This window comes from Ambystoma mexicanum, chromosome 9, assembly GCF_040938575.1.
Source record: "Ambystoma mexicanum isolate Mex_15411 chromosome 9, UKY_AmexF1_1, whole genome shotgun sequence".
NCBI lineage: Eukaryota > Metazoa > Chordata > Amphibia > Caudata > Ambystomatidae > Ambystoma > Ambystoma mexicanum.
This window is the reverse complement of record NC_090931.1, coordinates 514,441,407-514,468,039: the sequence shown is the minus strand read 5'-3', so window position 1 is coordinate 514,468,039 and position 26,633 is coordinate 514,441,407. Positions and strand designations below refer to the sequence as shown.

Below are 26,633 nucleotides of genomic sequence, written 5' to 3'. Positions count from 1 at the left end.
GAAAAGTCCTATTCAAAATTTTCCTTGTCTTTGGAAAAAACCTTATGCCTTAAGGAAACTAGAGCATAACAGTCCACAATCCGATGTTTAAGGCTTTTCACCATTTTGGACTGCCTACAAATACGACATTCTGTAGATTTTTTCAGCATACGATTTTGCAGTTCTTTCTTTGGTGTGAAACTGGTTCAACCTAAATCGCAGATATGTGGTGCTAATCTTATTACATGGAAAATATTTAAGATAGGATGAGAGCAGTGACTTCTTCCCTATAAACCTAGCATATTCAGAATATGTTGAATATGAGGAGAGTGCCTCAACAGTGAGCCTCCAATCTTCTTTAAAAGGTTTATGCTTAACCACCTGTGGGGAGCAGATAAGTTACTCTTTTGAGGATCCAATGGATTACAATAAGTTATCCTTTCTTATTTTAAGGGTGGTCAGAGAAGAAACTAAAGAATCTCTCAACATAATCGATATGTCCCCATACAGAGAGTTAGAAGGTGGAGAGAGACATTTAGCATAGTTCACATATTGCGCCACTGAAATCTAGTTTTTAGGGAATTCAAGTCGAGTTCATGGTGCATCACAGCATAGGGCACCGAGGAAGTCGAACCCAAAAACCCTTTTCCAAATAATGCCTTGAAGGGACTCCAAAAAATGACCCAAATCGAGGAGGCACATATTGAGGCCATACCATAAAATAGGCTTAAGAAGATAGTACTTCAATATTGGCTCCATAGAAAACTAAACTTGCACAACTTACCATTTATTAACTTCATGTGACATATGAGCTGATTCACCCTCCCCTCAAAGCATTCTTCTGCATTGCTATGGAAGTGGTGTTGGAAAGGCTATACCCCAAGTACCTCATGCTCCCAACCACCTCTGCCAGGTGATCAACCAATGACCATTTTATCGCTTTAATTGTATAGGCTGCAGTGAAAATCCCAATCTTGGACTTCTCCCCGTTGGCCTCTAGATTGTTCAATAACGTATAAGAGTAGAAAGGTTTTCGTTTTTGTTGAAGCCCGACCGGGGTTCTGTCGAAGAGAACAATATCATTGGCAAAGTCCAACCAATCAAGCCTCAAATGGTCAACCATGACAGGAAAGGTACCCCCCCCCCTTCCCACAGTGCCTGAATGTCCTTAAGATAAAGATTGAAGAGGATGGGGGCCAGAGTAAAACCCTGGCGGAACCGATGTTAACTAGGATGAAACTGGTCAGGCCCCCTTCTCGATTTATGAAACACAGCAGATGTAAACACCTTTGTGGAACTCTCCCGTCCCTCGTAAACCCAATATATGTTGCAAAATAACCAAACATTTACTGTTTACTGTATCATTTTATAATAATATCACTGTGAACATGTTCTGTATTAAAAGTAATTTTACTGCTCCTTGTTAGGCAGAATTATATGCAGTACCCTTTGGGAACACTACACACAATTAAGACTACAAGTGACAGTACAATTTCACCTTTGGTACAAGCCTGTAATACACAGCAGTAGCGGAGCAGCCAGACTTATCTCAAGAGTAAGTGAGTAGTATCAAATAGTTACACAAAGGGCAGCAATTACTATGATTCAGGCAAACACTGACTCACGGTTTTCAAGTAAAAGAATATACATTTATTTACTCTTCAGTTGTATAACATTTCACTAAAGTAAAGCAGTCTAAAAATCACACTCTTAATACACCACACCACTCCCAATAAGTTCCAGACAAGGTAAGCTCACAAAATGAAATGGGAGCAAAATGGCACTCAGCAATTTAAAAGGGAGGGAAAGACAAAGTTAATAGAAATTGAACCACACCAACAGGTAAGTACTCAGGGCAATTGAGCAAGAGGTACTACAATGATAGAATCAGGTAAAAAAAGGCTTAGGGTCAAAGTCAATAGGGCAAAAGTCTTTTGCTCAAGATAACACGTTTCAGGGTAGTTCGCGGACGAAGTTGGTCAGCAGAAAAGTTAGTTCAAAGAGAAGAGAAGGGCAAGCCCTCGGATTGGATATAGATTTCACACACTTTCCCCCAGCTGAACGAAACGAACAACCGGATTTGCACAGTACCTTAAAACGGAGAGGGAGCTGTAGCTGAGGTGGACGTTCCTGGTAATTTCTGAAGGCTCACGGTTCCTGAAGCGACTGTCGGACTGACAAGAAGTAGGAAGACTGGAGGGTCCTGCACTACCCAGGGAAGAAACCAGCAGCAGAGCAAAGCAACGAATAAAAAGGTGCATTCCTTAAAACCCAAGCAGGGTCCGACGTTCCTGGCTATCCGTCCCACTGTAGCTCTGTACAGCGAATTCGACCAGAGCATGGGTCCTGGCTTGAAGTTTGGGCAAACTGGTTAGTCCCACCAGCTCAAGGGAAGAAGATTCCTGGAGGATCCTCTATATATTTATTTACTCAACAGTTGTATAACATTTCACTATTCTAAGCAAGATAAAAATCACAATCATCAATACACCACACCACTTCTCCTAAATTCTAGTTAAGCTCACAAAATCGCACTCCAGCAATTTAAAAGAGAGGGAAAGACAAAGTTATCAGAATTAGGCAAAACCAACAGATAAGTACTCGGGGCAATTGAACAAGAGAGACTACAGCGAGGAGATCAGCTAGAAAAGGCTTGGGGCCAAAGTCAATGGGTCAAATGTCTTTTGCTCAAGATCACACAGTTCAGGGTAGTTCGCGGTAAAGTTCGTGGCACAGATTCCGGACAAGGTTGGTTGGTAGAGAAGTTAGTTCAAAGAGAAGAGAAGGACAAGCCCTCGGATTGGAGAAAGATTTCAAACACTTTCACCGCGGTTGAGTGAAACGTAAAACCGGATTTGCACAGTACCTTAAAACAGAGAGGGGGCTGTAGCTGAGGAAGACGTTTCTGGTAGTTCCTGAAGCGACTGTCGTACTGATCAGAAGTAGGAAGACTGGAGGGTCCTGCACTACCCAGGGAAGAAACCAGCAGCAGCGCCAAACAACGAATAAAAGGTGCGCTCCTTAAAACCCAAGCAGGGTACAACCCTTCCTCGCTATCCGGCCCATTGTAGCTCTGTACAGTGAATTCGACCAGAGGAGGGGCCCTGGCTTGTAGTTTGGGCAAACTGGCTGGTCCCACCAGCTCAAGGGAAGACATTTCCTGGAGGATCTTCTCTGTCGGATTTGGAGATTCAGACCTGCAGCAGCGTTTCACCGGGAGGTTCAGTTGTGGTAGGGGTCCTCTTCTTCCAGTTCCTCGTTGGTTCTTTCATTCCAGTGGCGGCTCTGCTCTTCCATTCCCAGAGACCTGCTTTTTATGCAGTTTTTCCCCATTCAAACAGCCTGGCTGTCAATCACACAGCAGGGTGGCTGGCCTGGCAAGGCCAGTCCCCTTAGCCAATCAGAGAAGAGTGTGACTTGGTTTACTAAGGGAACCCATGGCAGGGGTCCGAAGATCCCTCCCTCACATCCTGCCTACCTAGACTATCAGGCGCCTTAAGGAGGGGTTCTGTGCAGAAGCCTGCGAAAAGACAGCAAACAAAGGAGTCATCCCCAGTTTGGCACACAGAGAAAAACATGAGAAAGACTTCAACAAAAAGAAATGGCAAATAAACCCAGCCGGAACCAAAATAAAATGTATTTGGTCAAGCGGGTTTCGTTCGAGGTTAATATAATAGCCTAAAACATGACCACGTTTATATAAGATAATCACGGTAGAAAAGTTAGGGTAGCTACCACTGTCACCAGCCAAGTCTTAATGTTAAGGGAGTGAAACAAGGCTCCAAGAGGCACAGACAAAAAGGGATAAGAGTTAACCCTTTCCAATACTCCATGTAAAATGGGGTGTACTGGGTCTGTGGTTTAAAGTGACTTTATAAAGTTAATGGCAACTTTACCTGTTTCTGGGGGACAGTAGTCAGCCCCAGAAAAATGGAGTCAGTGGGATGTCTCAAAGACAATCCTGTGTCACTGCACTGAAGGTGCTGTGTAACACACACAAAAAGTGTTGCACGTGGAGTAGGTGCGGCTCCAGTGCCCAAGATCACACAGAAAGTAGAAATACACATAGCAAAACACATGTAAGAGTGGGAAAAAAGGCTCACACTCTTACCAGGTGAAAAAAATGAATCCTAGAAATCCAGCAAAGCTGCTGAAGGACCCATTAGGTAAGGAAGGGAAATCAACCATCTATGAGAATTCTCCCTAACACTCCTGTGTATTGGTTTTCATATGGAGAATATTAGATCATATTTTACACACAAAATTCATTTTGTTTTTATAAAGCAAATTCAATACAAAATTCAATTACAAAAGAGAAATAAACTTGATAAATATACAGTTACTTCCGTTATTATATCTCCAGAACAGTAAAATGAATTATTACAGAACATGTTCATAGTGACATTATTATAAAATGATACAGTGAACAGTACATGTTTGGTTGTTTTGCAACATATATTTGGTGTGCGAGGGACGGGAGAGTTCCACAAAGGTGTGGACATCTGCTGTGTTTCATTGCTGGTAACACCTAGTGTCAGGGTTGGTTTATCTCCCTTGCACCCCTTTACCTATCTTAAAATTCAAAAGAATTAACATAAATAGAAGGAGTGCTCTTGGACTCTTGGGAAATAGGTCCCCTTCTCGATTTGTTTTTTTTCATTTTTACTTATAGCCAGAAGTTTACAGCAAACACATACTTCAGAGCATAAGACACAAATTGCACATACACCTTTCAGGGCTCACATAAAGCGAGGTACTACATTTTCCAAAGGCTAATATCTATCGTACATCTTAACATTTCTTAGATTACACTCGTGTCACCGTGAGTGAGGATGTTGTAGATGCACTATCGGCTTGACTGGCAAGTTAACTGTTAAAAGCGGACCATACATTCTTGGGGCAGAAGTGCATCGGGAGAGCGTTAATATATTCTTCCTCGCAGGTCCGAGACCATATGAGTGCATTCAGCCACTTATGAAAGGTTGGAGGAGACAAGCTTTTCCAGCTTTGGAGTACCCACTTCTTGGCTACAATGTAGCTTAAATTCAAGAATTTGGCCATTTTCCTGGTGTCATCCTTACTCCATATCTCAAATAGCACCCCCAGGGGCTTAGGATCGACCACAGCGCCAATAATGTCTGAGAGCCCGCAGGATCTCATCCCAGAAACCTCCCAATGACCCACACGTCCAGAACATGTGCAGGTGGTCTGCCCCCTCCATTCCATACCGAGCACAAGTGTGTATACTATTTCGAGTAAACTTAGCAATTTTCTGGGGAGTGTTGTATAGCCTGTTCAATAGTTTATATTGCATGCATCTAAACTGAAAATTGAGGGATACTCGGTTTGTGTGTGAGAGCACATTTTCTTCCATAATTCGTCTGAGATTTCAAGGCTCAGTTCATCTGCCCATTCAGTTCGAGCTTTAGGGGATTGGGCTGGGGCCTTTGCTAACAGCATTTTGTATAGGGAGGAGACCACCGCACGAACACCGCTCGAGATGGCTATATAGGAAACCTCCGGGGTGTCAGGAGGCTCATCTGGGCAGGAGGGCCATATGGCACTAAAAGCAGCACAAAGCCTACAGTACTGCAGCATCTCCAGCGCTGATCCGGAGTGGCCCTGCCGCCATGTCTGTGGGCTTGTCACAACTCAGAGATTGTTTTCTGGTCGTTGCAGATAATACTTCCCCACTCTTCTGGGGAAGTTCCTTTCACTCAAGGAATCTGGGGTCTTTATAGTGATGTGCCAAAGACTTCCCTCCCAAGAGCTCAGCCTACAGGGATCAATACACCTGGCAGGCCGGGGGCTTGAGTGAAAAGGCCGGAGCAGAATCGTCAGAGCTAGAGGGACAAAGAACAAAACAGTTGTTCAGGAAATGCAGCCAAGTAGTGCCGGAGAACAAACAGCCAACACCGCCCACAATTACCCACTCTTACCTGCTCCGTAGGAACAATATACCAGTAACCTACTAGTATCGAAGTGCAGAAAACAGGGAGGATGTCTGGTGAAGGGAAGGTGTGCCAGTATCCTAGGAACACCACGGTGAAAGCAGCAGAGCGTTCCAAAAAGTGTTCAAAGCAATCCAGAGTCAATGCAGCAGAGCGTCCCAAAAAGGTTCAAAGCAATCCAAAGTGTAAACAGCAGAGCGTCCCAAAAAGGTTCAAAGCAATCCAAAGTGTAAACAGCAGAGCGTCCCAAAAGTGTTCAAAGTAACAGGAGTGGACAAGGAAAGAAATGAAATGATCAGGGAAGCGGGCGTTCACCTCACGCTATTTCCCTTACGGAAATGTTGGGTTATCAGGTCACCAAAACTTAAGGATTCAGAAGTGGAAGGTCAATAATGAGCAAGCCGGGTTCATATAATCCAAGGGGAACAATCGAGGGAGGCAGGCGTCGGGAGGCAGACAAGGACAAGGCAGAGACAATAACTTGATTCGAGCGCCGGGTAGTCAAGGATTCAAACAGGAGTCCGGGAACAGAGCTCGTAACTAACAACAGTTTAGGAGCACTCGATCTCCGGATAGACGGGAGTTAAATGCAGTTCACAACAAATGAAAACACAGCAACGTCATGCGTGTATGTCACGTGGCTATAATAGCAAGAGTTGTGGGAGTTGTAGTTTCGAAGGGTTTTACGTGCCGGATAGCGCTCAGACAATCGCCAAGGCAGTTTCCAATTTAGCGGAGACGTGACAGTACCCCTCCACAAAGAGAGCCCTCTCCTGAGCCTTCGCAAGCGTTGAGACCAAAAGGCACGTAACAAACGGGGTGCGTTCAAATTAGAGGCCGGTTCCCAGGACCTGTCCTCTGGACCATACCCCTTCCAATCAATCAGGTAAGACCGAACCCCACGACATAGGCGAGTGTCCACGATTGCAGGCACCTCATACTCGTCCTCTCCATGGACGTTAACAGGGGTAGGGACAGCAGGTAACCGCGTGCCAGGTACAAAAGGGCGGAGCAAGGAGACATGGAATACCGGATGCACCCGCCAATGAGATGGAATCTCTAGACAAACAGTGACAGGGTTAAGGCACCGTAGAATCGTATAAGGACCCAGGTAACATGGCAACATTTTCCTTTTACCCTTAATGGCCAGATGTTTTGTAGAGAGCCATACACGGTCACCACAAGAATATGAAGGAGCCGGTGCGCGTCGCATGTCAGTCTGCATTTTGGTACGACGTTGCGCAGCTTGTAAATGGGATAACACTGATTTACGGATGGCAAGCAAGGAATCCTTCACGGCATTAGCTGCGGGAAACTGCTTTAAAGATGGCAAGACAGGCGGCAGAGTCCTTGGGTGCAGACCATATAAAGCATAAAATGGAGAGCAGCCAATTGATGAATGTATAGAATTGTTATAGGCAAATTCTGCTGCACCTAGTAGCGAGAACCAGTTAGATTGATGTTGCAGACACAGACAGCGAAAAAACTGTTCCATAGTGCCATTGGTACGTTCAGTCTGGCCATCCGTCTGAGGATGGTAGGCCGAGGACAAGCGGCATCGATACCCAAGGAGGAAGTGAGGGAGCGCCAAAAGCGCAAGGTAAATTGAGACCCTCTGTCAGAAATCAGAACCGTAGGAAGTCCAAAAAAACGTACCACATGGTCAAAAAACAGACTCGCTAACATAGAAGCAGTAGGTATTCCCGAGCACGGTATAAATCGTGCCATCTTGGTGAAAACATCCACAACCACAAGAATGGTGGACATGCCCCCGATACAAGGGAGTTCCACCACAAAATCAAGGGTGACCGTATGCCACGGATACGGGGGTAACGGCATGCTCATTAGAAGACCTACGGGTTTGCCCGGTTGTCTTTTGCACTGTGTACATACGGCACACTTGGAGACATTGTTCAGTGTCCTTCATACCAGGCCACCAGCACCATCGGTGGAGAAGATCATAGGTTTTGGCCCGACCAGGGTGAGCTGCCAACGGGAGATCATGGGACCATTCGAGAGCTTTTCGCCGAGTTCGATTATCAGGCAGGTATAGTAGACCTTTCACATATGGAAGACCGGTGATGAGTTCGGCGTCCATCTCCTTAAGAATAGGAGCATGGTCCTTAGCCCATCTCCTTAACCCATCTATGATGGACGGAGAAACCGAACAACACACACTACAGTCCCTGAAGGTAATACTGGGGTTGACTGCTTCGTAGGTCCATATCTGTACCAATACGAGATAACGCGTCCGCCTTTCCATGTAATGGACCGGGGCGATATGTCACCGTGAAATCAAACATGGTAAAAAACGAATGCCACCGTATTTGCCTCGCATTGGTGCATTTCACATGGGACAATGCTTGAAGATTCCGATGGTCCGTATACACAGTAATGGGGTTCCCAGCACCTAATAGATGGTCTCTCCACTCTTTAAACGCCACCTTAATCGCCAGTAATTCTCTCTCCATGATCGTATAATTACGTTCGGCTGACGTAAGTTTCCGAGAATGGAAAGCCACCAGATGTAGTCGATGGGTAGCTGGACAAATTTGCGACAGGATGGCCCCCACTGCAATTGCAGAGGCATCGGCTTCCACGATAAATGGAAGGGATGGATTAGGGTGCTGCAAGACGGGAGCAGTGGTAAAAGCCTCATTCAATTTGTGAAATGCAGATTGCGCTTGATCATCCCAAAGGAAAGGGACGTTCGGACTAGTCAACCGAGTTAGTGGCGCAACTATTTCGGAAAAGGAAGCGATGAAACGTCTGTAGAAGTTAGAAAAACCCAAGAATGATTGAAGGGCTTTTACTGAAGTCGGGACAGGCCAATCCAGTACTGCCAGGACCTTGGAGGTGCAATTAAGCACTCCGTTTTGAGAAATTTGAAACCCCAGGAACTCCACAGACGATGCATGGAACACACACTTCTCCAGTTTTGCAAAGAGGGAGTGCTCTCTTAGACGGAGTAGGACAGAGCGTACATGTTGTATGTGTTGAGACAAGGATTCTGAATATATCAGGATGTTGTCCAAATATATTACGACGTAACAATCCAACAAGTCCCTGAAAATATCGTTCACAAAGTGTTGGAACGTCGCTGGGGCATTGCAAAGCCCAAAGGGCATTACACAATATTCATAAAGCCCGAATTTCGTCTTGAATGCGGTTTTCCATTCATCCCCCTTACGTATCCTCACCAAGTTGTATGCTCCCCGTAAGTCCAACTTGGTGAAGATAGTAGAGGAGGTCATTTTATCAAGGAGCTCCGTGATAAGCGGCAGTGGATACTGGTATTTGATCATGACATTATTGAGGGCACGATAATCCACACAGGGGCGTAAATCCCCTTCCTTCTTAGGTACGAAGAATATCGGGGAGGCCGCTGGTGAACGGGACGGACGTATGTGTCCCAAGCGCAAAGCATTGTCCACATAGTCTCGCAGGTGGTGTTCTTCCTTTTGAGTAAGTGGGTAGATACGACCGTGTGGAATGACTGCCCCAGGTATGAGATCAATGGGGCAGTCAATCTCTGATCCCCAAAAAGCGTTCGGGTGGGGCCAAAGGAAAGGGCCCAGGAAGGACAACCGGAGCTGGAGCTGGGGGGGTACAGGAGGAGGTGTTGCTGCAGCGGCATCACCGAATTCCTCATCATGGGGTAATGGCTGCACGAAGCTCTGTAATACATCCATGCGTTGATGTAAGGTCACATGGGCGGATGCCATATCGGTACGCAAGGCAGAAAAAGCCTGCATGAGAGCTGCCATTGGGTCTGATGCAGCCTCCATAACCAATAGGCGTTTTGTAAGGCTCCTAAATCTGTCACAACTCAGAGATTGTTTTCTGGTCGTTGCAGATAATACTTCCCCACTCTTCTGGGGAAGTTCCTTTCACTCAAGGAATCTTGGGTCTTTATGGTGATGTGCCAAAGACTTCCCTCCCAAGAGCTCAGCCTACAGGGATCAATACACCTGGCAGGCCGGGGGCTTGAGTGAAAAGGCCGGAGCAGAATCGTCAGAGCTAGAGGGACAAAGAACAAAACAGTTGTTCAGGAAATGCAGCCAAGTAGTGCCGGAGAACAAACAGCCAACACCGCCCACAATTACCCACTCTTACCTGCTCCGTAGGAACAATATACCAGTAACCTACTAGTATCGAAGTGCAGAAAACAAGGAGGATGTCTGGTGAAGGGAAGGTGTGCCAGTATCCTAGGAACACCACGGTGAAAGCAGCAGAGCGTTCCAAAAAGTGTTCAAAGCAATCCAAAGTGTAAACAGCAGAGCGTCCCAAAAAGGTTCAAAGCAATCCAAAGTGTAAACAGCAGAGCGTCCCAAAAAGGTTCAAAGCAATCCAAAGTGTAAACAGCAGAGCGTCACAAAAAGGTTCAAAGCAATCCAAAGTGTAAACAGCAGAGCGTCCCAAAAGTGTTCAAAGTAACAGGAGTGGACAAGGAAAGAAATGAAATGATCAGGGAAGCAGGCGTTCACCTCACGCTATTTCCCTTACGGAAATGTTCGGGTTATCAGGTCACCAAAACTTAAGGATTCAGAAGTGGGAGGTCAATAATGAGCAAGCCGGGTTCATATAATCCAAGGGGAACAATCGAGGGAGGCAGGCGTCGGGAGGCAGACAAGGACAAGGCAGAGACAATAACTTGATTCGAGCGCCGGGTAGTCAAGGATTCAAACAGGAGTCCGGGAACAGAGCTCGTAACTAACAACAGTTTAGGAGCACTCGATCTCCGGATAGACGGGAGTTAAATGCAGTTCACAACAAATGAAAACACAGCAACGTCATGCGTGTATGTCACGTGGCTATAATAGCAAGAGTTGTGGGAGTTGTAGTTTCAAAGGGTTTTACGTGCCGGATAGCGCTCAGACAATCGCCAAGGCAGTTTCCAATTTAGCCGAGACGTGACAGGGCTGTTGAATTTCCCATCTGGGAATAAGGCAGTCAATGCCTGGTACCCCAGAGTCCGCCAGTGCTAGGCTAAAAGTTTATCGTGTGTGGATTCAAGCCCGGGGAATCCCCAGGTAGGGAGCCATTTCTAATAAGGGGGAGATGCTATCGTTGGGCATAGTAGACAGTGCCATGCTTGTAGAGTAGTTACTAGGGGATTGAATGGGGAGTCGGCCACATAGTCCAGAAAAAATATCAGTGTCATAGTGTTCAGCTTAGCAGCAGCAAGCGTTTCCAGCGTAACATGTGGTGGAGTCATCGGGCCAGGGTACCAGTATGTGGCATATTGGGCCTGAGCAGCTGTCCAATATAGTGTTAGGTTGGGGGCGGAGAATCCCCTCTTTCATATGGTAGGGTCATATCTGGCAATTTTTTTCAAACCGTTCCATCATGCCACAGGAACTGTGCACATAATTTGTGTAGTTTCTCAAAGTATTGGTTCCCAGGCCATACAGGTAGGTTTCCGAAGATGTAAAGTAGTTTGGGGACCAGTATCATCTTAATCAGGGAGAGTTTCCCGGCCAACGATAGTGGGAGAGAGCGCCACCATGTCATTTTTGATTCAACATGTTGTGCGACGACGGTGTAGTTCTCAGCTAACAGGGTTGATTTGGACAGGGACACACGTACTCCCAAATATCTAATTCCCCCCAGGGACCAACAAAGAGGGTACTCTGACTCAGGTTGTAGTGTTGCATTGGTGAGCAGGAATATCTCTGACTTAGAGTAATTAATCGTAAACCCTGAGAAGGTGCCTATAAGTGTAACTTCCCGTAGGATTGGGTACAGGTGGGTAGCAGGGTTTCTAATATACAATAGTACATCGTCGGAGTATAGGGATATTATTTCAGGTGTGTCTTTAAGGCGTATACCCCATGGACATGTCGTGCCCTAATATAGTCCGCCATTGGTTCGATGACCAATGCTAAGAGAATCGGGGAGAACGGGCACCCTAGCCGGGTAGCCCTGAAGAGTGTGAATAATGTAGACGTCAACAAATTGACCCGGACCCTGGCCGCGGGAGCTGTGTACAGCAATTTGACGTAGCCAATCATATTAGGGCCTACCCCCATCGTTTCCAGGACCAACCACATATACTGCCAGGAGACCATATCAAAAGCCTTCTGGGCATCCAGCGTAACAGCCACTGCATCTGAGTTTTGGCCAATTCTAGACATGACATTGAAGAGTCGTCTTATATCATGGGAAATCAATCTCCCGGGGGCAAGGTTGCTCCGATCATCATGCACCAGATGTGTCATAATCGGAAAAGAAATCGCTTTGCTATTATCCTTGCAAATATCTTGGTGTCAATATTCATGAGGGAGAGGGGCCTGTATGAGCCGCATTCGTCGCCAGGTTGATCAGGTTTGAGCAATACCGTTATGACTGCTTTGCGCAGGGCGGGGGGAGGGGTGGACTTTTTAAGTGATTCAGACCAAACCTCCAACAGTTTAGGGGCAAGTATCACTACGTGTTCTTGGTAGAATTCGGGGGTGAGTCCGTCTGGCCCAGGGGCCTTGACCTTCGGGAGGTCTGTGATGGCCTTAATGGTTTCATCCAGTGTGACTGGAGAGTCAAGTTGATCCCTGGTCGCTCGGGAGATGCATGTCATAGGGATCTGGTTGAGAAGGTCTTGTATGCGTTGTGCACTATGTTCTCGGGGTGCAGTGTACAGGTTAGCATAAAACTCAGCGAAGACCTCCAGGATCTGCTGGACCGACCAACGTGGGACACCCTGCGTTTCCTTGACGCACTCAACCTGGGCCTGGCCCCACTCTCCCCTGACCAGTCTGGCTAGTGTTCTCCCCGGCCTCTCGCCTTCCCCGTATTTCTTGGCAGTCAATGGGCGGCTAAAATAACGAATCTCCTGCAAGGTGTGGGATTCAAAGACCTCAAGTTCTCCCCTTATCTCCGCAAGTTTGGCAGGGTTGACTTCCATTGTGCATTCTAGCTCCAACCTCCGTAGCTTAGACTCAGCAGTGTAGGTTATTTCGTATTACTTTTAGTATACCCGCCTCCCATGAGATGGACATTCCCCTGATATATACTTTAAAGGCTTCCCAACTGACCCTGGCTGTTGTGGCATGTTGTGTGTTACTTTCAAAGGACTCAATATCTGCCAGAATCTCGGCTTTAAACACTATGGGCCTCATTATGACTTTGGAGGTAGCCATGCCCTTAATAAGGGCATGGCTGCCTCCAAAATCGGGTCCGGGTTCCCTGAATGGGGAAATATCGTGCCATTCCGAGTATGGAGGGCCGGTATTTCCTCCTTCAGGGAACCCGGGCCCGGTCCTTCCCCATTCCCATTTCAGCCCTCATAGGGCTCAATGGGAATGGGCAGGGAGCTAACATTACGATCGGGCCCGTTGTTAGCTCCCTGGTCCCCTCGCGGGACCCGCTATGGACGTCTGGAAAAACCAGACGTCCAGAGCGGGTCCCGCGAGGGGACCTCGTAATAGTGCGGAGTGGGTTTAACGCGCCAGCACCATTACCGGCGCCGTTAAACCCATTCCGCACTTCTCGTAATGAGGCCCTATGTGTAGAAGGGCTGCCGATTTAAAGCGCCATGAGCTACAGGCACGTGGGGATAGTCCTAACTCTATGGACACAGTGACTGGGGCGTGGTCAGACAGTGTGCGGGCAAGTATCTGAGTCTCCTCTACCTTGCCCACTAGTTCGCCAGAAACCAGAAAAAGGTCGATCCAGGAAGAGCTGTCATGTACCGACAAATAATACGTGTATTCTCGTAGTTGGGGATTGAGGACTCTCCAAGCGTCTCAGATACCAAGTGCTGTACTGTGCATATGTAATCTACATGTCGCTCGTGACAGGGCTCTGGGAGCTGTCCCAGTTCCATCCATCCCAGTGTCTAGTATGAGGTTCATGTCTCCCCCCCAGATGATCTGGACCCAACGTAGCCCATGAGAATGTCGACAACAGCGTCAAAGAAGTATGGAGTGTCCACATTGGGTCCATATGTGTTTACTATGAGGTATTTGCCAGTATACAATATAGGCTGACATATCTGCCTTCTGGGTCCATGTAGCTTCTTTTTAATACGAATTTGATAGACTTATGAATCAACGTCAGGACACCCATGGCCTGTGTGGAGTAGGTTGTGTAGAAACTATTTGGCCCCTAAAACAGTGCGATACCCATTGCCAGTTTACCCCGGGCATGCGTTTCTTGTAACATGAGCATCTTAACATCTCCCCCCCCGCCCCCGCAATCTTCTCTGATGATCTTAGCATTGTTCGGTTAGTAAAGTGCATTTGTACAGTTAGGTGCAATGCAAGGGTCAAGTTGTCTATACCGATCTTGCTTGGTCACAAGATAAAGACTTTGCGAAGAATTCTGGGTTTAAAGTACATTTGTTCCCCATCATCAGTAAACTCGTGTAGGGGCATCCATGTGTTCAAGTATTTGGGATACGAGCCATATGCCAAAGCTGTCACCTTCTCCTTGGCCATAACTCCCCACAGCTTTACCCACCACATGGCCACCACCGGCCCCTGTTTATTCTTCCACATGTGTGCTAGGTTGATTCTGGTTACACTCAGCATGTGGGTTATAAGTGTGGCTCTGTTCCCAGTACTTGCATAACTGCCTTCCACAGTTCCCCCCAGTAGTACCACCAATGGAGCTGCACCCCCACCACCACTTTGATGTGACTCAGGATTTCTATCCAGTACGTCTGTGCTAGCGGGCAGGCCCACCACATATGGATCAAGTTTCCAGTGCCTCCAAAGCCCCGCCAACAGAGTGAAGAGTAGCTTGGGTTAATGCACTGAATGTGTTGTGGGGTCATATACCATCTTAGGTACAGCTTATAGGCCGCTTCTTTGATTGAAACACATTTAGAACTTTTCGCGGCCCACTGCCATATTTGTTCCCAGGTGTCTAGTGATACCGGTTTTCCAACATCTTCCTCCCATTTCTTCATGTGTGGTAGGGTTTCTTCTGGGTCCACCCCACTAAGTAGTTGATATATAATCTTGATACCCCTTTCTCCAGTGTCCCTTCCTTTATTGAGAGTTCCAACCCTACCAGGTCCCGGGATGCCCCCTCTTTCACTTTGGTGTTCGTGATCCAATGCCTGATTTGGGTATAATGATATCATTCGGTCTCCGGAATCTGAAATTTCACTTTGCACCCTTCAAATGTCAGGGGTGCCCCCTCTGAATAAAAGTCTCCCAGTGTCAGGTTTCGCCCTCCCTCCCAACAGGACCAGAAGTGGGGCTGCATGCCTGGTGTAAAGTCTGGATTGTGGGCCAATGGCGTTAGTGGGCCTCCTCCAATCTTTATCTTCTTACCTCGCAATGCCTTGTCCCAGTGCCACAAAGTGACTTTAGTCATTTCCAAGAGTGTCCCCTCTCTCCCTCTATATCTCTCCGCCAAGAACCCCAGACATTCCAGCGGGATCCTCGTTGCTTCTTTTTCCAGAGTTACCCATTGATTCCGATTCTCCTGAGAAACCCATTGTAGCATTGGTGCCACGTGTGCTGCCCACGGATATCTGCAGAATTATGGTACCCCCAATAGCCTGTGGCCGAAAAAGAACCTTCCTTGGGACCCTGGGTTTCTTCCTTTTCCAAATAAATAAAAACATTTATTTTTGTAGATTCCTTATCGCTGGGTCTGGGATCCGCAGCGGGAGTGCTCCCATTACATATAAGAATCTGGGGAGAAGGGACATCTTGATGGCTGTTATACGTGCTGACCAAGACAGTTCCTGCATGTTCCATCTTTTGAGGTCTTCTATCAAGGCTTTCAACAAACCTGAGATGTTTGCCCCATATAACCGCTCATGAGTGGGTGTAAAATGTATTCCTAGATAAGCAATGGACGTTTGCATTTTAGGGGATATCGACTCTCCCATTCGGTCACCCGCTCTGGCTTTTCAGTGATATTGAGTGCCTTAGATTTAGGGTAATTGATATGGAGCCCTGAAAACCTGACAAATTTGTCTAGTAATTTAATGCCCCGGATAAGTGAATGGGCTGTGTCTTTTAGGAACATTAGGATGTCATCCGCATAAAGGGCTATTTTCTGGGATCCACATGACTCCACTTCCACCCCTTGTATACCTTGTGCTGTCCGGGCCATTTGTGCCAAGGGCTCCATGGACCTGGCAAAAATCAACGGGGAGAGCGGGCAACCTTGCCTAGTCCCTTTGCAAATTGGTATGCTGTCTGTGAGCTGTCTGTTAATCAATAGTCTTGTGGTTGGATTCCAATAATTGGCCAAGAGCATGCGGGTAAAGTCAGGCCCACAGCCAAATTTCTAGAGGGTTAATTGTAAGAAGCCCCAATCTAGGCTATCGAAGACTCTGGAGGCGTCTATGCCAACAACGACATGCGTTGCCGAGTCCTTCTACCCCATTCAATGGTGTTTATTGCCCTGCAGATGTTGTCATAGGTGTGACACCCTTTTACAAAGCCTGCCTGGTCCGGGTGGATAATTTCTGGGAGGACGTTAGCCAGTCTCTGTGCTAGAATGGTGGAGTAAATCTTTGCATCCCCATTTAACAATGCAATAGGGCGATAGCTTGCACATTCAGTTGGGTCCCTACCCGGTTTTAGCAGAAGCACTGTGGTAGCAGGACCCATGTCCCCGGTGACACTCCCAGTATCCCTTATGTAATTAAAGATGTTTGTTAATGGGCCTACCAAGATACTCTGGAACGTTTTATAGTATGCATTGCAGTGGCCATCTGGCCCCGTACCACCTCCTCCGATATTGGTGCTTCCAACATTTGCCTATCCTCCTCTGTGATTTGCGGAACCTCCACTGTCTGAAGGAGGAGCGGAGCCGATTCATCCGCATAGTGGGCCTCTAGTGCGGCCCTAGTGTGCTTGAGTTCTTGCCATGCTTTCTGTGACCTTTTGTCCTTATAATGGGTCTCCGCATTATTCACTTTTATTTCTAGTTCCTGCCTCTCCCTCCCTTTCCTATTCAGGAAGTTTGCAGTGTGCGTGATAAATTTGCCTCGCACCACCGCCTTGCTTGCATCCCATATTGTACCCCAGTTAACCCCGGCCGTGGTATTTTCTTTGAAGTAATTCCTTAATACCCCCTCAATGTCTGATCTAAGGGCCTGGTCCTTTAGGAGTAGTTCGGTTAAGCGCCATGGTTTGCAGGTTTTCAAGAGCGGGGTCTGCATCTCCATTGGTCGTGGTCCGATATGCATCATACCCCTATGTCCAACCCCGTAACTTGTGCGATAGCTGTATCCGAAACCAGGATCATGTCGATCCTGGAGAAACCTTTATGCACAGCTGAGAAATGGGTATAAGCTTTTTCCTGGGGGCGAAAGAACCGCCAAGTCTCTATTAAATGTAAGTCCCTAAGGAACTGCGCCAGAGCTTGTTCATGCGCACTGTCCTTGGGGGATGCAGGGAGAGTTTTGTCCATTGGGGCGTCCATCACATAGTTAAAATCCCCCCCTATTAGGATCTGCCCCTGGCCCCATTATACAATTTTCATATCAGCCCTAGTAGGAACCCCTCGTTTATCATTAGGGGCATAGACTGCCACAATGTTGACCCATCAGTATCCCCCCCAGGATTAGATATCTATCCTCCGGGTCCCTTTTGACAAATTGCTTCTCAAAACCTACCCCTTTAGCTAGAAGAATGCCTACACCCCTCTTCTTGGTTCCACTTGAAGCTAGGAATTGTATTGGGAGGGCTCTATGTTTCAGTCTATGTTCATCCTCCGGGAGTAGGCGAGTCTCTTGCACCCAGACCACTGAGGATTGCAGTTCAGCGAGCCTTCTCATGATTGATCTCCTATTTATCAGAGAGTTCAGCCGTTGCATATTTAACATAACAAATGTTAAGTCAGCCATGCTATGAATTGTGCTGCATATCTTCTAACCAGCTTCCATACCTGCCAAGACCTTAGACGTTAGCCCCTACTCTATGAGTCAACAACCATAGTTTTCCCCCCTTCAGAATCCCCCACCCCCCCAACTTGTAGCATTCCCTTGAACTTCAACCATAACTCCCACCATGATCCGTCACAGTGGCTCACTGGGTTTAGTCGCCCCGGGAAATTTGGGATACGCCCCCCCCCCTCCCCCTGGCCTCCCCTTGCAGTATGTTACCTATATGCTTCCACTCCTAGGTGTATGACCCTGGAGGATTTAATCTCTGTTGTCATCCAACCCACTTTCATATATCCACCTGCTTCCCAACGAGGCCTCAGTCGTTTCAATTATTGAGGGATATAGACCTCAATTTCCTCCATCATGAATGCCCCTTATGTAGGGTCAGTTGCTTTAGTCTCTCTGTTGCGGCATTTCGGGCGATACTGCGCTGATTTCCACTGCTTTCCCATCGCGTCGTCCCCATCCCGTTGGTGCCCGGAGGGATTTGTGTCTGTGTCGTCGCCTTCACTCCCTTCCTTTCTCATAAGATCATCAATGTCTTCTTCCTTTGTGATTGTATAACGCTGCCCTTCCATTCGAACCTGAGTCCAGTTGGGAACAACCAGCGATATCTAACCTTTCTAGTTCTCAGCCAGTCAGTGACCACTCGTAGGCGCTTCCTTTTTTGTAAATAGCTTGTGCTATATCTTGGTAAAGCTGAATAGACGCCGACTGGAAGCAGATGAGTTCCGTTCTGCGGGCCACCCGAATGATGTCTTCTTTTAATTGAAATAGGTGTTCTCGAGAGAGCACATCTGGAGTCAGGTTTTTGTTGATCTGGTACATAGAGTACACCCTATGCGTCCGGTGCAGGAGAATGTCTCTTTTCCTCCGGGCCCAGGATCTGCCGGAATAGTTCTACCACAGTTTGTTGCAGATCGGAGTCCGGGGTTGATTTAGGGATCCCCCGGATCCATATGTTGTTTCACCTGGACCCGTTTTCGGCATCCTCCTGTTTGTTCTGGACCCATTCCATTTGCTGTTATAGCGTCTGGACTCTCTTGGTCAGCTCATCCTGTTCTTGTCCTTGTCCTTGTTCCGCCACTGTAGATTCCACCTCATCTACTCTTCTCTCCACCGCCATAACTCCTTTGTTGAGGTCTGCTATTGACCTGGCCAAATCTGAGGCGCTGTCCTTGATGTCCTTCTTTAGTTCCGGTAACATTGCCAGTAGGTCTGATTTGCGTAATGGTGGGTCTTCCTGTGTTAACGTATCATCTGGGGGGAAGAGTGGATCTGGGCAGCCGTTTGTTGCTGGCTACGTTTATTGGTTTCTGCAGCCTGCATGAGTGTTTTGATGTCCCCAGATGTCCACCCCTTCTGTTTTGTGCCTTGTTTGGCCATATTTCTGTTCTATGAATGGTAGGAGTTACCACAGCACCCGCCTCAGCTTCGGATCGGGCGCTGGCCCGCCGCTCCTGGTTCCCACTATCAGACCACCTCAGCTCTCTGCCTCCAGTTAACGCGGGTTTTACACCTATCCTTTGGCGCAGTGATTGTTTGCTCCTGGCCCGGGCCACTGTGTCTCCGGGAACTAGTCTATGCTTCTGAGTGGCAGCGCCCGCTTGCTTTAGTATTCGTGAGGAAGGCTTTCTGGGCAGGACATGTTTATTGACCAGTTGGCCTCTTCTCGAATTAGCTGCCTTTTAGTTACTATCAATGTAAGGGCTAGGGTTCGCTGGTTGCCTATCGCTGGGTATGAAGACAGTTGTTGCCCTTCATTGTCCCACTACAGGGATTGTAGCTGCCGGCTGCATGTGCCCCTTATTCGTTCACTGGTGATTAGGCAGGGCTTTCTGCTGCATACAACCTATCATTGATTAGGATGCTAGTTCCTCCGCTGCTTGTGTGACCTGGGGCCCTTCGCTATGTCCCATGAATCATAAACTTGCTGTTTACAGAGCGCCTCAGGTCTCCATTTATGCCGTGTTCACACTTCCACCCATTCAGCCACCCCTAGGCTCCTTACTTCAGGTATTGGCTTGCCGACTCCCGCTCTGTGGGTGCTGAGCCGGACCTCTCCCCCTCCTCTCTGTGTTTCTCCTTGTATTGGGGAAGGTGCCTCCTGCAATGGCAGTTTCACCCTTCAGGTCCAGCCTCCGGTGCCGGCACGTCGCTGTCAGAGCGATGGCCGGGCTCTCCCTCTTCTCTCCGCTCCTCTCGCCATATCGGAGAGGCGCCTCCGCAGCGGCAGTCACCAAACGCAATGAGGGAGGTGAGCCCACGAGCCCAGCCCGCAGTGTCAGCACATTGCCTGGAGCGAGCCGTTGCCTCAGGATGTCCCAGCACGCCCACCGTCGGCGCCTCTCCATGACTCAGCGCTGCGCTCCATCCGGCGCCCTCGTTTCAGCTTCTCCCCACTGTCTCGCTCACCATGTCAGCGGTGGGATGGGCCCTCCAATACGAGTCGGGTCTGTCGAGATTGTATGTGCAGTTCTGCAGGATGGTCTCTTCCGCGGCTGGGGCTGCAATCGCAAGCCGCAAGAGGGTCTTTGTGCTTTCCCCTCGTTCTCCGTTACTCCGCTTCATGGGCTCACTTCATCTGATCCTCAGCCGCCATTTTAGGAGGGTCCGAGCCGCGCAGTGAACCCGACCCAATCTCCGCCGCGAGAGCCCATTGCCGGTCCAAATTTACAGGGCCAATACTCTCAACTCTCTTGTGAATGTGGGCCTCATTTCTAGGAGAAATGGCTCTTTTGCAAGGGTATTAGGGCCTCGAGGCAGGTAAGAAGTATGGAGCTCACCGAGGAGGCATCTGTCCACGTCCTCGGCTGGCCACAACCCACCACTGCCCCCTTTTCATACAACCACCAGCGGGCCCACCCCAACTCGGCCCAACCGTACCACAGGTCCAACAGGGGCATGCAGGTTCCACAATATCTAGAACAACCATTGCAGCTGCAGTGGGGTGCGCTGCTGCAGTGTAACTAACTCTGTAATAGCAGTGGGGTTACGCCATTCTGTAAAGCAAATATCGGGCGATGTAACGTAACTCTCTGTGTTAACAACTTTTAAAGGATAAGTATAACAGGCATTCATAATAAAAAATCTTTGAGTAATCCACCATACAGACCATCGCATCCCACCACACAGCATAGTGATCAGCCGATATATACAGGTTGCCCCAACCACCAACCTCATTGAATTGATTGGGTCAGTGACATTCTCATTAGTTCAGACACACTGTGTCCCACATGGTGAAGAGATATCGATCACCAGCCCATGGACTGCATATTGACGATGGTCAGAGGTAGAGCGAATATGGATGCCATCAGCTTTCACGTCAATCATTTTCCATTAGGTCATCTGCTGGGTTATTTAGTGGAATATGCGCTTCGATGAATTTCACTGCCTCGTCAGGGACCGTGAAAAAGTAGAGCTTCTCACTGAAGGTGAACTTGAGGCATGCAGGAAATAGTATTGCATAGGCGATATTCCGTTCCTTGAGCATTTTCTTGACCACAGTAAATTGGGACCTCTCCTGCTGCACACCCATAGAGAAGTCAGGGAAGATTTGGCTGACCCGAGACCCAAGCCGGAGCTCCCCCTCTCCCGTGCAAGGCGGAGGACCTGATCCCGGTCTCTGTAGCTTAAGATTATAGCAATGATCGGCCGGGGAAAATCGCCAGGTCTAGGTCGTGGGGTTAACGCTTGGTGGGCCCGTTCGACAGTGAAGAAGGGAGACAGCTTGGATTGCTCAGTAGTTCCTCGAGTAGGTTTTCAGTCGCTGTCTCTATATGACCTTTGAGGGCGTTCTCAGGCACTGCTATGATTCGGACATTGTTCCTGCGCGACCTAGACTCCAGGTCATCACACTTCACCTTCACGTACTTCATATCACGGGTGAGGGAGGCCACTGTGTCCTGAAGGGAGTGTAGTCTGTCTTCATTTACTACAATTCTGGATTCAGCTTCAGTAATTCTGGTGCCGGCGTGATCTAATTGGGACCTGAGCAACGCCACATTTGCATTTATATCGTCCAGTTTTTCGTGAAAGGATGCAAAGGTTTTGGCCATGGATTCTATCATAGCTGTGAGGTTGGGGGGCGGACACATGTGCTGGCGCAGCCCCATTCTCTTGACTGGTCGAGGACTGCCCTGGCTCCAGCCTGGAAGTTGCCTTGGTGAATTTGTCCATGGCGCCGACCTTGCTGGTGTTCCGGGATCCGTTTGAGATTGTCTGCTCAGATACACAGTTCCTCCGAGGACAGACTGTAGTGTCCAGAGAAACCACACCGCACAGAGGAGCAGAGCCCGTGCCCGGTCGGGTCCAGTGAGGTGCAGACAGCAGTGCACTCCCGCCTCAGCGGGGCCTAGGGTGCAACTTAGATGTAATAGAGGTCGGGGCACTGCTCAGGTCCACAAGGAGGCCAAGAATAACGAGTGGCGGGCTATATGGCAGGAGACATAAGATACAAAGCGGAGTAGGCAGGCATATGGCAGGGGTCCTCTATGCAGTGCTCCTTTCCTTTCAAGTAAACCTCACAGGCGGGCAATGATGGGGCGATCAGAGGACTGATGGAGACAAGTCGCTGGGTGCAAGCAATATGGGCTTAGATGTTTGTTTCAAAGGATATATTAAAGGTGCCCCACCGCTAGTTCACGCCTTAGCCGACGAGCATCCCGTGGCCAGCAGGCCAGAATCGCAGCCAGGGAGGCCAGAGAGGTGCCCAGGCAGCGCCCAGGGACTGGGTCTAGCGGATCTGCCAGTGAGGCGAGCAGTTCAGCACATGAGCTCCAGATTCTTAACGTAGCAGGCAGTCCGCCAATTATTATTCCACCAAAGATATCCCTCGATGTGACCACCGACGTCTGGGCAGGGAGGTGTCACACAGAGAGTTTGGGTCCAGAGCCATGGCCTAGGTCAGCGTCGGTATAATTCGGGACTCCCAAAGCAGTATCCAAGTTCCTCAGCTGCTAAATTGCCAGAGTCCATCAAAGAGCACCAGGGGTTAAAGTGTGGGTAGGGGGCCCAGGGCAATGGGGTATGGGTTGAAGCGGTAGGGATCTCCCCCTAGCCCGCCTGGAGCCAGAAGAGGACTTCAATGTGGTGGCGAGCTGTGTCCCGGCGCAACGTCACCAGTGCAGTAGCAGCCGCTATGTCTCCAGTAGCCAAAGGATAGTGCGCGTACAGGGGGGCCCATCTGGCAACGTGATGGAATAATATTACCGCCGGCCACGGCTAATGTCGTGGGTGCGGGACCGGGAGGGAGCCAGGGATGGAGCAATATCGCCAAAAAAAAGGCGATGGGGCCGCTCCCAGCTGAGCACTTACATGAAGGCAGAGATGTTGGTGGCTCTGAAACTTGGGACGTCGAATGGAGGGCAGCAGCCCAGCAACACCCACCAGCAGGACCAAACATCCAGTAGTGGACAGGAAGTAGATCAGTGTTTGCAGGGGTCGATTCCTCGATGCTGGCTCATTGTAACCAGCCTGCTACCTCCTCAGCGTCGTTGCGGCTGGGCGGAGCAGGAAAGATGCAGCCCATGTCGATCGCGGCACACTGACCACGCAGCAGCTCGTTGTTGTCCGAGCAAGGTTCACAGCTCGGTACGTCCCCACGGACAGGGGGGCCGGCCAAGTACCCCCTGCAGTGACGGCCGCACAAAGCAGCCTCTCCCACTTCTGGCCGCCGTCACCAGCACCGTTCCAGGGATGGGCCTCCCCGGCCAGCAACCACTCTCCCCGGGCCCAGGCCAGGCCCGCAGCTCAGCCGTAACACGGGGCGGTGTACTAGATCTCTGCCTCCGTACGGCAGATTCCTTTAGGAGTTGGGCCAAATGTGCCTGTGGTGTTCATCAGCACGCAACAGCATCCACAGGTGTAGGGGAGTCAGATAACCGCCACTGCAGCTGGGTTGCAGTTGGAAACACACGGAGCTCTTCAGCTAAGCAGCCATTTTCCAGGCTGCTCAACAGCACCCCCCTGTCTCCTTCTCGATTTAACCAAATCCTTATCATAGATTTCTTATGAAAGAGGGCTATCGACTGCACCAGCTTAAGAGGAACCTGAGAGATAAGAAGCTTGGACCATAAAAAAGTCTGATGCACACAATCAAAGGCTGCAGACATGTCCAATGATGCCTATGTTCCCCTTGTTCTTTCTTGACAGTATGGAGAAGGTGTGCCAGGATGGTAGCATTTAACGTGCATGCCCATACTTTTCCTGAAACCCACTTGGCACAGTGATAGGATGGAATTCGGAGATAGGAAGAGATTGAGGTCTCTAAGCCTCAACAAAAGAACACCTTAGTCGCTATGCCGATAAGGGCTATTGGCCTATAGTTGACAGCATTAGAGGGATCACCTTTTTTTTATAAATAGGAATGACAGTTGACACAGACCAAGAGGGAGATAGCACATGAGTAGCACGTGAGTCAACAAAATATGGGTGTAGAATGTTGGACCATAGAGTAGGGTCTTTTTTCATCACAAAAGGCGGGAGACCATCAGGACCAGGCGCTCTTGAAGGTTTCAGCTTGCCAATAGCCCACACGAGATCATCCAGATCCTAGGGACATATCCCAGACTCTATAGGGCCCTCTGTAGGATCCACCAGTGCAGCCAGCTGAAAAAGTAATTTGTATTTGGAGGTGTAAAAATTAATACACGTCTGTTCCGAGATAAAGTCACGCCTATCGCGAGAAAGCTGGCCAGAGATAATATTCAATCATTCCCAAAAACGTCTGGTATCAGCCTTTATGAAATGCCTCAGGATCTGCTGATTATAGCACATATGAAGTACATACTTCAAAGATTTAACAAAGTTTCTATGGTGCTGTAAAATAGCCCTCTAGCTAGATGTTCAACACCCAATGGGCCTTGGGATTGTATAGATTTTAACTGTTTACGTTCAGACACTTTGGATACCATTATTCTCATATCAAAGGTAAGTAGAAAAGTTGCCTTGGAGGAATAGCACCCCTCACCAAAGACAGTTTTAACTGAGTCTCTAATAAGCATGTCAGGAGGCACAATCCCCCCCACCCCCCGAGTTCCTGTTATTCCACATGATCTCTCAAGAATCACTTTCATAAACCTGTGACAGCTTCTAAAGTCCCACCTATGAGTGAGGCCCTTCCTATCCGCGACCACCAGAAAATGGGCTTGATCAGTCTCATGTTTCCTTACATCAAGATTTAAATTGAAATACACAATTAAATGGTCCCCCACTTTAGGATCAACGATGTTTACATTCCCCACAAGTTGGGAGAAGTTTGGGGAAACAAAGAAATGATCCAGCCATGAGAACACTGACCCTCTATGCCATGTAAAGACCTCACCTATATCAAGGGTGGAGATCTGTAACTGGTGGAACTCCCACTCTGTCAAAAAAAAAGTCCCATTTTATCCCTCTAGAAGCTGTAACCAGCAAAGGCAAAGGGGTAGACTCGGAATTAAATTTGGAGCCTAGTGTACAATTTGCATTAAAGCCACCCCCTACAATAATAGATTGACCACCTTCCTCACTGACCTAGTGAGTCCCTCAGCAGCTTTGCTGAATCTCTGGAGTTATTGCTTTCCACTTGGTAAGAGTGTGAGCTTTTCCCCCACTCTTTCCCATGTTTTGCTATGTGTCTTACCTGTTTTTATGATTGTGGGCTCTGGAGTACACCACTTCAGTGGCCCCCTGCTTTTGCGTGTTACACAGCACCTTCAGTGCAGTGACACACGGTTGTCGTGCAGACTTCCCACCGACTCCATTTCTGAGGCTGACTACTGTCCCCCAGAAAAGGGTAAAGTTGCCATTAACTTTACTTAGTCATGTAAACCACAGATCCAGTACACCCCATCTTAATTGGAGTACTGGAAAGGGTTAATCCTTACCCCTTTTTATCTGTGCCTCCTAGAGCATTGTTTCGCTCTTTTAACATTTAGAATTGGCTGGTGGCAGTGGTATCTACCCTAAACTTTCCTACCGCGGTTATCTTATATAAACGTGGTAGTATTGTAGGCTATTGTATTAGCCTCGAACTTAAACCCACTTGACCAAATACTTTTTCTTTTGGTTCCGATGAGGTTTATACACCATTTCTTTTGTTTAAACTCCTTCGTGTGTTTTACTTTAAGCAGCAAACCAGGTTTGCCCTCTTTGTTCACTGTCTTTTGGCAGGCTTCTGCCAAGAAGCCCTCCTCTAGGCGCCTGGGAATTTAGGTGGGCTGAATGTGATGGAGGGGTGTAGTCACCCCCTGCACAGGGTATCCTAAGAAATCCAAGTCGCACTTTTCCATGATTGGCTGAGGTGGTTGTCCAGGCTGGACAACCCCCCTGCTGCGTGATTGACAGCCAGGCTGTGAGAATGGGGGATTTTCGCATAAAAGGCAGGTCTCTTGGGCTGGAAGTCAGAGAGTCACCACTGGAACTACAAGGAACCGAAGAGAAGCGGAGAAGAAGTCAGCTGCTGCAACTATCCCATCCCGGTGAAGCCCTGCTGCAGTCCTGAGCTATCTACCCTTCAATGACTAAGATAAGATCCAGTCCGGAGTCTTCTTCCCTTGAGCCTGGTGGGGATAACCAGCTCATCTTCTACAGCCAGAGGATTTCCTTCATGGTCGAAATCGCTGCACACTGCTGTAGTGATCCAGATAGCCACCTGAAGAGCCTCTCCTGTTTTTAAGGAGCGCACCTTTTATTCGTCGTTGCTGCTGCCGGCCTCATCCCTGTCTGGTGCAGACCCCCTCATCGTTCTCCTTCTTGCTGAAGCTTCAGGAACCGTGGGTCTGAGGGAAACTACCAGGAACAACTGCCGTGGCACCAGCTTCTTCATTTTGAACAAGGTACTGTGTCCTGCTTGAGGAATTTGGGTG

General features: G+C 48.5%; 1 protein-coding gene across 4 annotated transcripts in view; it reads right to left on the bottom strand.

The window, feature by feature from the left end:
* The window catches only part of CLUH (clustered mitochondria homolog), a 2,231,193-nt gene that overhangs the window by 604,679 nt on the left and 1,599,881 nt on the right, over positions 1-26,633 (bottom strand). The gene's annotated exons all lie outside the window — the stretch shown is intronic.